General features: G+C 42.8%; 1 long non-coding RNA gene across 1 annotated transcript in view; it reads left to right on the top strand.

Moving 5' to 3' along the window:
• Nucleotides 1-12,121, top strand: part of LOC125150706 (uncharacterized) — a 36,487-nt gene extending 24,366 nt beyond the window's left edge. Inside the window, exon 3 of the long non-coding RNA XR_007146443.1 lies at nt 11,923-12,121. This is a non-coding gene — a long non-coding RNA (uncharacterized LOC125150706). The remainder of the gene's footprint in view (nt 1-11,922) is intronic.
• The last annotated feature ends 765 nt before the right edge of the window (nt 12,122-12,886 follow it).

Genomic DNA, 12,886 nt, shown 5'->3' with positions numbered 1-12,886 from the left:
GCCAATGTTTATTGAACACTTGCTTACTATATCCCAAGCACCATTTTAAGCACTTCATATATAATTAATTTAGTCTCTACAACATCCTTTAAGGTAAGTAACTGTTGATATCCTTGTTTTATAGATGAAGAGACTGAAGCACAGGCATTGACCCTGTGCCATAAGTCACCCACCTAGTAAGTGGCACAGCTGGGTGGGTAGGATCTAGGAGACCATACATTTAACCCTCTTGCTCTCCTACCTCTCAATTTTACTTCTTTCACATTTAATAAAATAAAGTAGCAATATATATTATTTTCTTTTCCAATCCCCTCTCTCTTCTGTCTTCCACTTTTCCCTCTCCCTCATGCTTTCCCTCTTTTTGCCATTTTTTGACTATCTATTCTGCCCCCAAACAATGCAGGGTGTCAGGGATACAGAGGCAAATCTAAAATTTTTTTAATGTTTATTTATTTTTGACAGAGAGAGAGATAGACAGAGCATGAGCAGGGGAGGGGCAGAGAGAGGGAGGCACAGAATCCAAAGCAGGCTCCAGGCTCTGAGCTGTCAGCACAGAGCCCAATGTGGGGCTCAAACTGACAGACTGTGAGATCATGACCTGAGCTGAAGTCGGATGCTCAACCGACTGAGCACCCAGGCTCTCCTACAAAGGCAAATCTAAAAAAACAGCATACACAGAAAAGTAAGGGAACACAGATGAGGAACACTAGCCATGATGGAGAGAGAGGGTCAAAGAAGTCTTCCTGGAATTGATGACCTTGAGCTTAGTTTTGAAGAGTGAATAGAAATTAACTATTGTGACACAGCAAGGCTGGGAGCCACAACCACAGGCTCTGGAGTCTGATCTATGTTCATTCCAATCAAGTTGTGTACAACCTTGGGAAAGTTACTTAAAATCTTCCAGCTTCAATCCCCTCATATATGGAATGGGCATCATAACACCTACCTCTCATGACTATTATGGAAATTTTAAATGATGAATTATGGAAAGCATCCAGCTCACAGCCAACCTTAATGCTCTGGCTGTTATTATGATTGTTCATAATCTCACTAGTAGTAAGCGAAATAGAACAGCTAGATAATAAGGCTGAGCAAAACAATAGTCATTTTCTGGATAAGGAAATGGAGATCCAGAGGGAGGCCTATGTCACACAGGCTTAGTGACGGTTGGAACTGGAATCTGGATCCTTCAAGAGTTCTACCATTTTCCCTTCACTTGTCTGGTATTCTAAACTCTCCTGTCGATAAATCAGTCTATTTAATTCCCTGGCTTAATGAGTATTTCCCAAACTTTACAATTGTTGGCATTCCCTATTTGTGACTTTTGCCACATTCTTGTAATAATGCTCTCTATATTATTACTTACTTAAAATTTTTCTTCAGATACACTCATTTTTACTAAAAAATATCAAATGGAAATTTTATATCACCATTATGAACAGAAAACCAATCACAGGCTTGTGGCATAATAAATTATATTTCATCTAAGGCACATTAAAATAAATACCAAACTATTAAAATAAAAGATGTTTCATCTAAATTATCTGCACTTCCCCAGGGGAATGTATACCACATCTTGGGAAATGCTGGCCTGTGTAATTAATCAGTGAACTCTTTTCATTTCATGGAACTTCTAGATTATGTCCAAATCTATCCTAAAGTGAAACTTCCCTTTGCAGTGGCTGGTTTATAACTCCGAAGGAAGAGAGCAAGACTCATCTCACTCCCTGGCCTGCTACTGACCCACTATTATTTGTATCGGCTACTTTTGTTGGTGTCTCTAGTTGAACAGTAGCCTCTCCTATTTTTGCTATTTCTTCATCCTCTTGAGTTTTAGCTACTCTGGCATAGAATACATACTAGAAGCTAACTTGATGCTTTAGTTCCATTTATTTGGAAATTTCAACTCCCTGCTTCCAGTAGATTCTATCCCCTAGACTTGGAGTTTAGAGTTGGAATAACCTAGATGAGTCCCTACCTAAAAGGGACCACTGGTGATGAATTGCAACCTTCCAAATGGTCCCACCTCCAGTGCCTGCCAGAGGGCCTAGCACAGGTAAGCCTCCAGTAGTCATCACCGGAACCAATTGAGGTAGAGGTGACTTTGGCTAGAGGTGCTGCCACTAGGTGGACAGAGATGGCAACTGCACCATTCTCACCTGCCAATTAAGTCAGAGCTTTGGCTCCAGCACTTTCCCTGGCGGAGCCTGCCTGGCTCCCTCATTCTCTTGACACTCTCTTTTCCCCTCCCTTCAAGTCCTCCTCTGGGTGAATGAGCACTGGGGATGTTTGCATACCAAACACTTGGCTAATTGATATTCTGTCACAATCTGCTCAACAAATGTTAGGTTTTTTGTGTTTGGGGTTTTTTGTTTTGCCTTTTGTGTATGTGTGTGTGTGCACATACACGTGTGTGTGTGTTGTGTGTGTGTGTGTGTGTGTGTGTGTGTGTGTGTGTGTGTGTATCACTTTGGTTGTATTTTAGCCAGGTTGGGGAAGGAAAAGAAGGAGTTACTCTGGAAGGCAGAAAATGTATTGCCAGGTCTTTCTTGCCTGGCATTCTCCTAAGTGGCTGTGAACGCCTTTAACAGATGGAGTTCAGGATATGCTCAGATCTGATTTTATCAGCATATATCCTGGGCAAGTTCAACGTGAGGATGAAGACTTCCTTTGTGCTTCTTTATGTGTTGTATTGCCACTCTTTATTGTTAGTACACTCATCTCATTTTAAGGAAGCCAGCCCTGCTCAGCCATGATAGACACCTGTGTGGGAGTCACATAACAATGTCTGACACTCCACTGCAACAGGAGACATGGCAGGCCTGGCCCAGCACTTGGTAGTGGATCCCCCAAGCCCCCATCGGCAGGAAGCACATCTTATTCTTATATGTGAGTGCAAGATTGTTCTTGGTAATCAAGAGAGAAATTAAAACAAACCCAGACAGAATAGCCATCCTCAAAGACTGCCAGTAACACCCAGAATTGCCCATAATTCTTCTATCTGAAGGGCCTTAGGCTTCATGATGAAAACAGAAATAGGAGGTTATATGTTATTATTGATATGGCCTTTATCATTATAATTGGACACTGCACTTCACTTCTCAGTAAACATTAACTCGAAGGAGCCACTACCACCCTGAACGGCGTGTGGTGCAGTGGATAGAGCCTGGACTCTTGGATCAGAAGATAAATAGAGTATCTATTTCCACAGAACTGCTATTAGCTTCTGTTTTCACCCAGTTCAGATGGGTGTACAATACTTCATTCTCATGCAAGGAGACTGGGGAGAATCTTGTCAGACAGAACTTAAATAACTTCATCGGTCCATCCAGTGAAGGCAGACTTTCCTTTCTAGAAAACCACACACCTACTCTGACTTATGGAAACATCCATTCCCATATCCCACAACCAAATATGGCACCGAAATGGATTTAGTCATCTCTCTGAGAGGAAAGAATAGAGTGAACCTTCACTAATCCAGGCAATTTAATTCCCCTTTAATGGGAATTAAATTAAGATCTCAATAATACATGATGACAGTTCTGCTTTCTAGTCTTATATAGAAATCATGCCTCTGGCTCTAAATCCCAGTTATCGCTGACAGAGGAAGTGAACCATTGATCAAGTAATAGAGTTGCCATGTTGTAGGGAGTAGAAGGAGTGGAAAGAAGAGATTGATGACCAGGTGGTGGAATAAATAAGTACTGGGCGTGAGACTTCTTAAGTCAGACAGGGATGCCAGGCTGGGCAGGAGGGATAGTTTCTTGGGGAATTATGAGCAAGCTCGTAATTGTACTTTATGGAGTTATATGAACCCGGGACACAGTAAACACTAAATTTCATAGAATCTCATCGCTGGAAGAAACCTTTAATTTCATCTGGTCACATTTCCCAAGACACGCCTGAGTGCCCTCTACAGACTCAGTTTACTAGAAAATGTTTCTGATTTTAAATAGTTTGCTAAAGAAAACCCAGCAGAGACTTTTTAAGTAACCCCCATTTGTTATAGTTCTGATTATTACTTCATGATCCTGGGAAAGTCACTTCATTTTTGTGGGCTTTTGCTCAAAACTGTGACCTCTCTGGCTATTAGTTTCTGCATCTATAAATAACAACCCCAGATCTCTCCTGCCTGCCCCTCAGCATGGATAACAGGCTAAAGAAGAAAACAGAAGTGGAAGTGTCTTGGTAACCATAAGGTATGGTGTACTTTTTAAAACATAAAGAGTGTTGCTATTACCTCTATATTCTCTCACCAGCGACATGCCCCATGCTGTACAAGAGTAGCAGTGTTTCATCCCTCTCCATTCTACGAGAGGGTTCCTCACCCTTGCCCATAATTCTTTTTATGGAGTTACCCACAGATAGGTCCCTACAAGAGCGTTCACCAAGGGATCCTGTGCTTTTTCATGACAAACAAGGAATGGGCTTGTGCCCATGCAGTGCCTGCCTCCTGCAGAGGAAGGGCCAGCATGCACAGGGGCTTTTGGCAGGAACAGCCATCTTCTTGCTCCTCCCCACATTCTTGACAAGGACCACCTGTCCACAGGCCTCTATCAGCATGGGTGAACCTTAATGAGCCCAGCAGTAGCAACCCACACAGAGAGAGGTTCCTCCTAGTCCTCAGTTTTCAGTCACAGTGGAACCTCATAATGGCACAGACTGTTGTTCATTTTAACAGGCATTTAGTAAGTGTTTGTTATGAGTCAGGTCCTGTGCTTGCCACGGGGGGGGGGGGGGGGTGGGGGGGTGGGATACGAGATGAGTCAGACGTGCTGCCTTCCCCTAAGACCTCACAGTTTAGTGGGAGAAACAGACTCATGAGTGTCAAACACAGGATGTGTTATGACCAAAGCCCGGACGGTGTTCGGGCATAGCTGCTGGATCACTTCTTAAGTCAGGCTGAGGGCTCTGGGTTGACTTCTCAGAAGAGAAGAGATTTAAAGGGAACCTTCACGGGTGTGTGTGTGTGTGTGTGTGTGTGTGTGTGTGTGTGTGTGTGTAGAAATTCCCCAGGGGAAAGGGGGTGGGGTGGGGATTTCAGACAGCGGGAGCTGCAAGTACAAAGGCAGAGATGTGGGAGGACAGCTTGGTTCTGGGTAACAGGGAGACTGGAGTGTGTGGTGTGATGCACTCCAGGGAGTGAAAAGACTTGAAACCAGAAAGGTAGTGGGGGCCCAAGCAGCAGGCCTGTATGATGTCATGGGAAGCACCGAAGGATTTTAGGGAGGAGAATGTCGTGGTCAGGTAAGGTTCTTAGAGCAGTTAGGTCGCAGTGTAAGGGCTGGGTGGGGAAAGAGAGGGAAGATAAATTAACTGAGAGTATTGCAGGAGGGGATGGATTCTAGAGAGATTTAGGGGGTAGAGTTGATAGATCTTATTATGAGAAGGTCTAAGAACTTCTGGCACAGGAAATTAAAAGAGAAAGAAGGCAGACTGAAATTTTAGTGAGGGCCCACAGGTAAGATGACAAGATATCTTGCATCAACTTGACTTCCAACTTCTTGACTGCCCAGTCAAGATGGCCTGTGGAATGTTTGTGGACAGGAGGTCAAAAGCTCTTTTTTACAAATGATTTTTAAAGCTGCAGAGGTGGAGTCAGCAGATTTGGCTGACAGAGCCAGTATTTCCTTCCTTCCTCTCTCATGCTCCATATGTCTTAGTCCCAAAACCAATTGCTTTGTCAAGGAGGATGTCTTCCCCAAATAGAAAAAGGCCACATTTTGGTTAAGGATTGGCAAATAGCTGTGCTAAGATCTCCTTGCTAAGTCCTATCTGGATTCATGCATTATCACTAAGAACTGTACAGCTCGGAATACTCTGCTGCCTATAACATACAGTTACAGACCAAGCATGGAGCAAATTCCCAAAAGAATTGATATTTGAGCTGGGTCTTGGAGGAAAGCAAAGGAAAAACAAATGCACTAAAATGATATCTTACCCGGTCTGGCACCTAGAGTGCTCTGAAGGTGGGCTGTCCAATAGAACTTTCTGCAGTGATGGAAATGTTCTTCCGTACTATCCAATAGGGTGACCACTAGTTGCATGTGGCTATTGAACACTTGATATGTGACTAATATGATTGAGGAACTGACTTTTTAATGTAATTCGTATTACTTTAAATGTAAACAGCCACTCTAGCTAGTGGCTATCATATTGGACAGCACAGCTCTGGAGTACATTTGGCATGCCCAGATTCTGTTTTACATGCTCAGTCTTTGCTTCATTCTCCTTGTGACCCTCCCCTGTCCCTATTCTCGTCTGCCTAGTCCTTCCAGTTTGATGTACTAATTGGCTATCGTCCAGCTTCCAACATTGGTTCTGTTTCCTGGTTATTGATTTTCTCTCTCATCACAACAGATACCTAGATAAAGTAGGATTCAGAGAATCCTGTCTTGCCACATTGGGCCCTTCAACAGGCCTTATTCACTCCTTTTCCTTGGTTTCTTTTCTCGGCCACTTTAGCCAGTTGGTAACCTGGAATATTCTTGGATGTTTTCCCTCCCTGACAACCTGAGTTAGAGGATTGGGACAGTTGGAAAAAATGGAGGGTGGGGAGGGAGGGTTATAACAATAAATACTTTGAATAAATACTTGGATTTGAGGTCTCTGGTAACAGGTAAAGGGCTCCATCCTGAGGCCTTTTCTGTTGGCCATTTTTAACTTTGATTTGTATAAAGATAGCAGTATCAATAGATTGATTACATTTGTGGATGAAAAGGATGGATTCAGAGTACAAAAAAAGGCTCTTGATAGGCCAAAGCATTTGGCCAAATTTAACAAGACGAAATGTAATGCTGACAAATTCCAGATCCTGTGTTTGGGTCTAAATGGCTAATTACCTATGTACCAATGCACAGTTTAGAAAGCTTCGTGGTTTTTTTGATCATTGATCAGTGTTGGATACCTAGAAAGGTATATACTCTGGGAAAGTACTATAGAATCCTATCCAACAAGCAAGTTCTTATCCAAGAGAGATCTGCTCATTTCCATACCGATCAGACCACACCTGGATCATTGTTTCAGGTTTTGAGCTCGCACTTTTAAAAAGGTGGGGGAAGGGGAGGGACATTGATAAACTAGCCACAGTGGTCAAGGGACAGGAAACCTATCATATATGAACTGGAACAACTGAGCCTTAGGAGAGCAGACCATAGGGACAGGGTCACTGTCCTCAGTCTCTGCAGGGCAGTAACAGAACAGAGAGCAGACATGCTTTAAGGGGCTCCAGAAGGCAGAGCAAAAAACAAATGAGTGAAAATTCAAGCGGACTTCAGCTCAGTGGGAGGAAAATATTTCCAATTGAACTGTGATTTTTGGCAGTTTAATCTACAGAGGCAGAGTCTGGTAGAGACCCTGGAGGAACAATGTTAAACATGCCCCAAAGCCAGTCTGCTCAAATATGGATTGTCTCTATCGTGATGGATGGCTCATTCAAATGTGTAGGCCCTATACTTGCTGACCCCGTTTAGCTTGCAGGTTCTATATTAAGTGTCAGATTCTTCTCATTCTAGCTCAGCATTCTAATTAAATAACCTTGGCTCCTTGCATGTGGAAAACAGGTTTCAAGCACAGAACCTCTAGCACCAAGCAGAATGGCAACATAATTTTAGCTCCTGAGCAAAATGGGTCTCACAATAGCGTCAGTACGGCATGCACATTAACATTTGAATATGCTGTATAATAAGCATGCTAATTACTCTGAGAATACTTGAAGAATAAAATCAGCCGTGATCATTAGAAGAGAAAGGGGCTAGCAATTTATAGCATGGCTGCTGCTTGATATTCAAAAATACATGACGGCTCTCCTCACAGGTTTTAATTTACATCCAGGTTAGTTAGCCTGTAGTGCAACAATGATTTCAGGAGTAGATTCCTTAGTGCCCCTTACCCATTTAGCCCATTCCCCCTCCCACAACCCCTCCAGTAACCCTCAGTTTGTTCTCCATATTTATGAGTCTCTTCTGTTTTGTCCCCCTCCCTGTTTTTATATTATTTTTGTTTCCCTTCCCTTATGTTCATCTGTTTTGTCTCTTAAAGTCCTCATATGAGTGAAGTCATATGATTTTTGTCTTTCTCTGACTAATTTCACTTAGCATAATACTCTCCAGTTCCATCCACGTAGTTGCAAATGGCAAGATTTCATTCTTTTTGATTGCCGAGTAATACTCCATTGTATGTATGTATGTGTATATATATATATATATATCACATCTTTTTTTTAAAATTTTTTCTCAATGTTTATTTATTTTTTTGAGACAGAGAGAGACAGAGTATGAACGGGGGAGGGTCAGAGAGAGAGGGAGACACAGAATCTGAAACAGGCTCCAGGCTCCGAGCTGTTGGCACAGAGCCCGACAGAGCCCACGGACTGCAAGATCATGACCTGAGCCAGAGTGGGATGCTCAACTGACTGAGCCACCCAGGCGCCCCACCACATCTTTTTTATCCATTCATCCATCGATGGACTTTTGGGCTCTTTCCATACTTTGGCTATTGGTGATAGCGCTGCTATAAACATTGGGATGCATGTGTCCCTTCAAAACAGCATACCTGTATCCTTTGGATAAATACCTAGTAGTGCAATTGCTGGGTTGTAGAGCAGTTCTATTTTTAATTTTTTGAGGAAGCCTCCATACTGTTTTCCAGAGTGGCTGCACCAGTTTGACTTATTACTAATAAAAATGTGTCCCCATTTGGTTGCTTGGTTCGTTTGAGCAGTTTAGATGTGAACCCATTGCTATATTGCTAATCTCAACTCTGCAGAAAACGGCTGGCAGGGTTTACAAGGGTGATGAGGAGCTGGGAGAGGGCGGGCCTCAGGTTGGACATGGGGCCATGATAATCACCTTGTGCTAGGTTAGAAGCTGTACTGGGGACCTGGTACCCTGTGCCTTGCATGACCTAGACTAGCAGTTCTCAACGTCTCATCTGCAGACCTCTCAGGGATCCTGCTGCTCTTTCAGGAGGTCCATAAGACCAAATTGTTTGTATAATAATATTAAGGTGTTATTTGTCTTTCTCACAGTATTGAACAACTACATACTGTATGATTCAACTTATATGAAATGTCCCAAACAGGCAAATCTATAGAGACAGAACACAGATAAGCCATTGCCAGAGATCAGGGGAGGCCAGAAGGGAGAGCGATTGCTTGATGGGTACAGAGTTTCCTTTTGGGGTGAGGAAACTGTTCTGGAACTAGGTAGTGGTGGTTGTGAATTTCCGAAATGTCACAGAATTGTATACTTTAAAATAGTTAAAACGGGGAGTGCCTGGGTGGCTCAGTCGGTTAGACATCTGACTTCGGCTCAGGTCATGATCTCACAGTTCATGGGTTGGAGACCCGTGTTGGGCTCTGTGCTGACAGCTCAGAGCCTGGAGCCTGCTTCAGATTCTGTGTCTCCCTCTTTCTCTGCCCCTCCCCTGCTCACACTCTGTGTCTCTTTCTCTCTCTTTCTCAAAAATAAATAAACATACATTTTTTTTAAATAGTTAAAATGGTGAGTTTTACATGAATTTTACAACATTAAAAAAAAAACAAAAAAACGAGAGAGGGAGAAAGTTTGCAGATTGTCCCGCATAAGAAATTCTTCCTATGCAGAATTTTTAAGCTTCTTGAGGGTTTTCTAGTCATAGAAGTTCTCCTGTTTGTGAGGGCCTTTCAATAGCTATAATTCTTATAGTTAGGAAACATTTTTCTTATTTCCTGGACAAGCGAGGCTATTTAAAACCATTTCTTTGGACTTTGCCTAATGCTTTATCCTTTTGCCTTATCCTTTCTGTCAGCCTGGAAAGCTACTACTTATTCTTTGAAGCCCATCTAAAAATGACACTCCCTTGGTGAAATGTTCCTGGGCCTCCAGCCCCAACCCTACCCCAGGAAGAATTGGCCCCTTTCCCCCAGTCTGGGTTCTTATAGTACTTTGGTGATATTCCTTATATCATATTCCTGATGCAAGGAATTGTATCACAGTTACTCACAATAAATCTTTTTTTTTTTTTTTTTTTTTTTTGTTAATGTATCTGTCTCTCCTAAAAGGTGACTCTTAAGAGCGGGAGTATTTCTCATTACCCCAAAATCCCAGTACACACACAGACACACACAGACACACACACACAGCTCTCCAAATGTGGTACCAATTAATAACTTTATATTAAGTACTTAAAGTTTTTATATTCATTTATTTTGAGAGAGAGAGAGAGAGAGCACATGTGCAAACAGGGGAGAAGCAGAGAGAGAGGGAGAGAGAGAGAATCCTAAGCAGGCTCTGCACAGAGTCTGATGCAGGGCTTGAACCCACAAACTGTGAGATCATGACCTGAGTGGAAATCCAGAGTCAGATGCTCAACTGACTGAGCCACCCAGGTGCCCCTTAAGTATTTTTAAAAGGGCTTTACAAACATTGACTCATTTAATCCTTATAACTTTATATACATACATTTTATAGATGGTTCACCTGAGGAAACAAAAACTTTGGGGCACAAGATGTTAAAACAGCAAAGTTGCGTGACAGTCAAACCACATTATAGCTTGGCACATGGTTGGTGCTCAATAAATGCCTATTCTGGCAAAAGAAAAACTGGCTAAGAACATTAGGTAAATAAAAGAGTTCTATTCTTATGACTTGTTCAATGTTTGTATATAGTTTTTAGACTTCACAGAGTGTTAGAGCTGGGAGGGACCTTGGGTATCTCCCTGTGCAAGTTAGAGATAGGGCAGGGGTGCTCCCAGGCGGTCCTGTGGAAGAAACATGGTCCTGGAGCTGAAGCGGGGAGATCAGGAGCAGGAAAAGAGGTCTCCCAGAAGCGGAGAGAGTGAATAAGTTAACCGAGAGAGATGGTAGCTTAAGACAATTATTCAACCAGCACTAAGGAAACCCCCTACCCAGGAGAAAGGCCAGGGGAAGGCAGGAGAACTAAGAGATGGGAGAGCCACAGAGCAGCACAAGATGCCCCAGAGCATGCATGCTCTACAGGGGATACTCAGAGTCTCAAACCAAAGAGCACAAGGCTTCCCACAAAAACCAGCTGTATCTCTTTATCCCACATCACCCTGATAGATCTTCCCAGAGGCAACTACCGCCAACTCAGCTTCTGATTTTTACCTCCATGTTTATAAACATGTTTCTGTTGCTTTACCTTGGTTTTCCCACTTTAGACATTATATATTGAGTTCCTAGTATTAGAAGATTAGGGTTTAGCTGTCCAATGCCACCCCTAAAAACCAGGTGTGCACCAGTCAACTGGAAGCCAAGTGGCCCATCTGAAAGGGAGGCAGCTCCTACTTATCAGGTTACTGCCAGGAATCCAGCTCCAGGCTGACAGTATGGATCAAAGTATGTTAATTTGTAAGTAATCAAAACACAGCCCCAAAACTATCTTAACAATGAAGCTTCCACCAGAAGTCCAGGGTGACTCAAGCTTCCAGGTTGGTTTGATTCAGCCGAACACCAATGTCATCAATGCTGACTTCCATGTGAGTTGGCTGCCAACAGTCCACAAGCTCCTCACCCATATCCAGACAGGTGAAAGTCATTTCTGGAAGCCTCCTTAACAAACCTCTGTTGGTCTAGATTGGGTCATGTGCCTGTAGTGGATACTGGGGAGGTCTCCTCAGTTCCCCTCTTCAGGGCAGGCATAGCTGCTAGGAATATTCTGGCAGTCAGTCTCAGGTCTCAAAAAGCCACTTCCCCCAAGGTTTTACAAAGTTTTACCTCTTCCCGGGTGCAGCCTGAGGCCAGCAACTGGTTGATGTAGGAATACAAATGCCTGGCTCCTGTACTTCAATTTGGGACAATTCTGAAAGGCCATCCCCATTCTCAAGTTCCTGGTGGGATCAGCTGAGGCCTTGGTTGTAACTACACTGCAGTTAGCTGGTCAGCTTCTCACGCCCACTCTGTTCTCTTCATGTCCCCACAGGTGTCTGTCCTGAGAACTCTCCTCAATAAACCTGTGTGTGCTAATTCTCCATCTTGGATTCTGTTCCCAGGGACCCCAGTCTAAGACAGTGCCAGCTTCTGAATCAACAAAGGTGACAAGAGGTGGGACTATGCTGATGAAGTAGGACTAGTTTGCACGCCATGTTATAGACCAGGGCTGGGATCAATCTCTCCCAAAGCACGTGGGCTGAAGCAGAGAGGATAGGGACTGAAACAAAACTGAATTGTTAATAAAAAAGAGAAAAATCATATTGGGGAGGAAATGATACAGATTTTTTTGATCTTTCAAGAGAAGCCAGAATCTCATGATGTTTTAACATTGGAAACTAATTGCGATGTTTTTAAATGTTGATGAAGAGCCGACAAGACATTGCCCAACATTTCAGCAGTTTGTAATCTTGGCCAGAAAGAACACGGGTATAGTTTGTAGCCCCAGAGAGCAAAGCTAGGACTGATAGTTATGTGAAATCAAGATTTGAGTTCAACCTGATGAACAGTTTCCTAATGATTTGAGCAATATGAAAATGGAATGAAGCATCTCAGGAGGAGGTGAATTCTTTGGCACCAAGGTTCATGTTTGGGTCTTCTTAGAATTTGAAGTATATGATCTTTGAGATCCTATTCATTGATATCCATATGACATGTCCTATATTCATAAAATATCACTGATACACCCTTATCCCAATATTAACAGCAACCAGAATTGAGATTGTACCAATAGTACTACTGAAACACAACTCAGTTTCCTTTTCCTGGAATACGCTTGACTTATCACTTCTGGATATTTACCTAAGTATCAAGGGGAACAAATGTATCTTGTCTTAGATATAAAGATGCCACTAGCAAATCCTGTACAGATATCACATCATGATAACCTCTAGCATTATATTCTAGCGTGTCAGAGATGGAAGCATCTCAAAGATCATGCAGGCCTGTTCCATTTA

The sequence above is a fragment of the Prionailurus viverrinus genome, chromosome D4, assembly GCF_022837055.1.
Source record: "Prionailurus viverrinus isolate Anna chromosome D4, UM_Priviv_1.0, whole genome shotgun sequence".
NCBI classification, from domain to species: Eukaryota; Metazoa; Chordata; class Mammalia; order Carnivora; family Felidae; genus Prionailurus; species Prionailurus viverrinus.
This window is presented reverse-complemented; position numbering and strand designations above follow the sequence as displayed.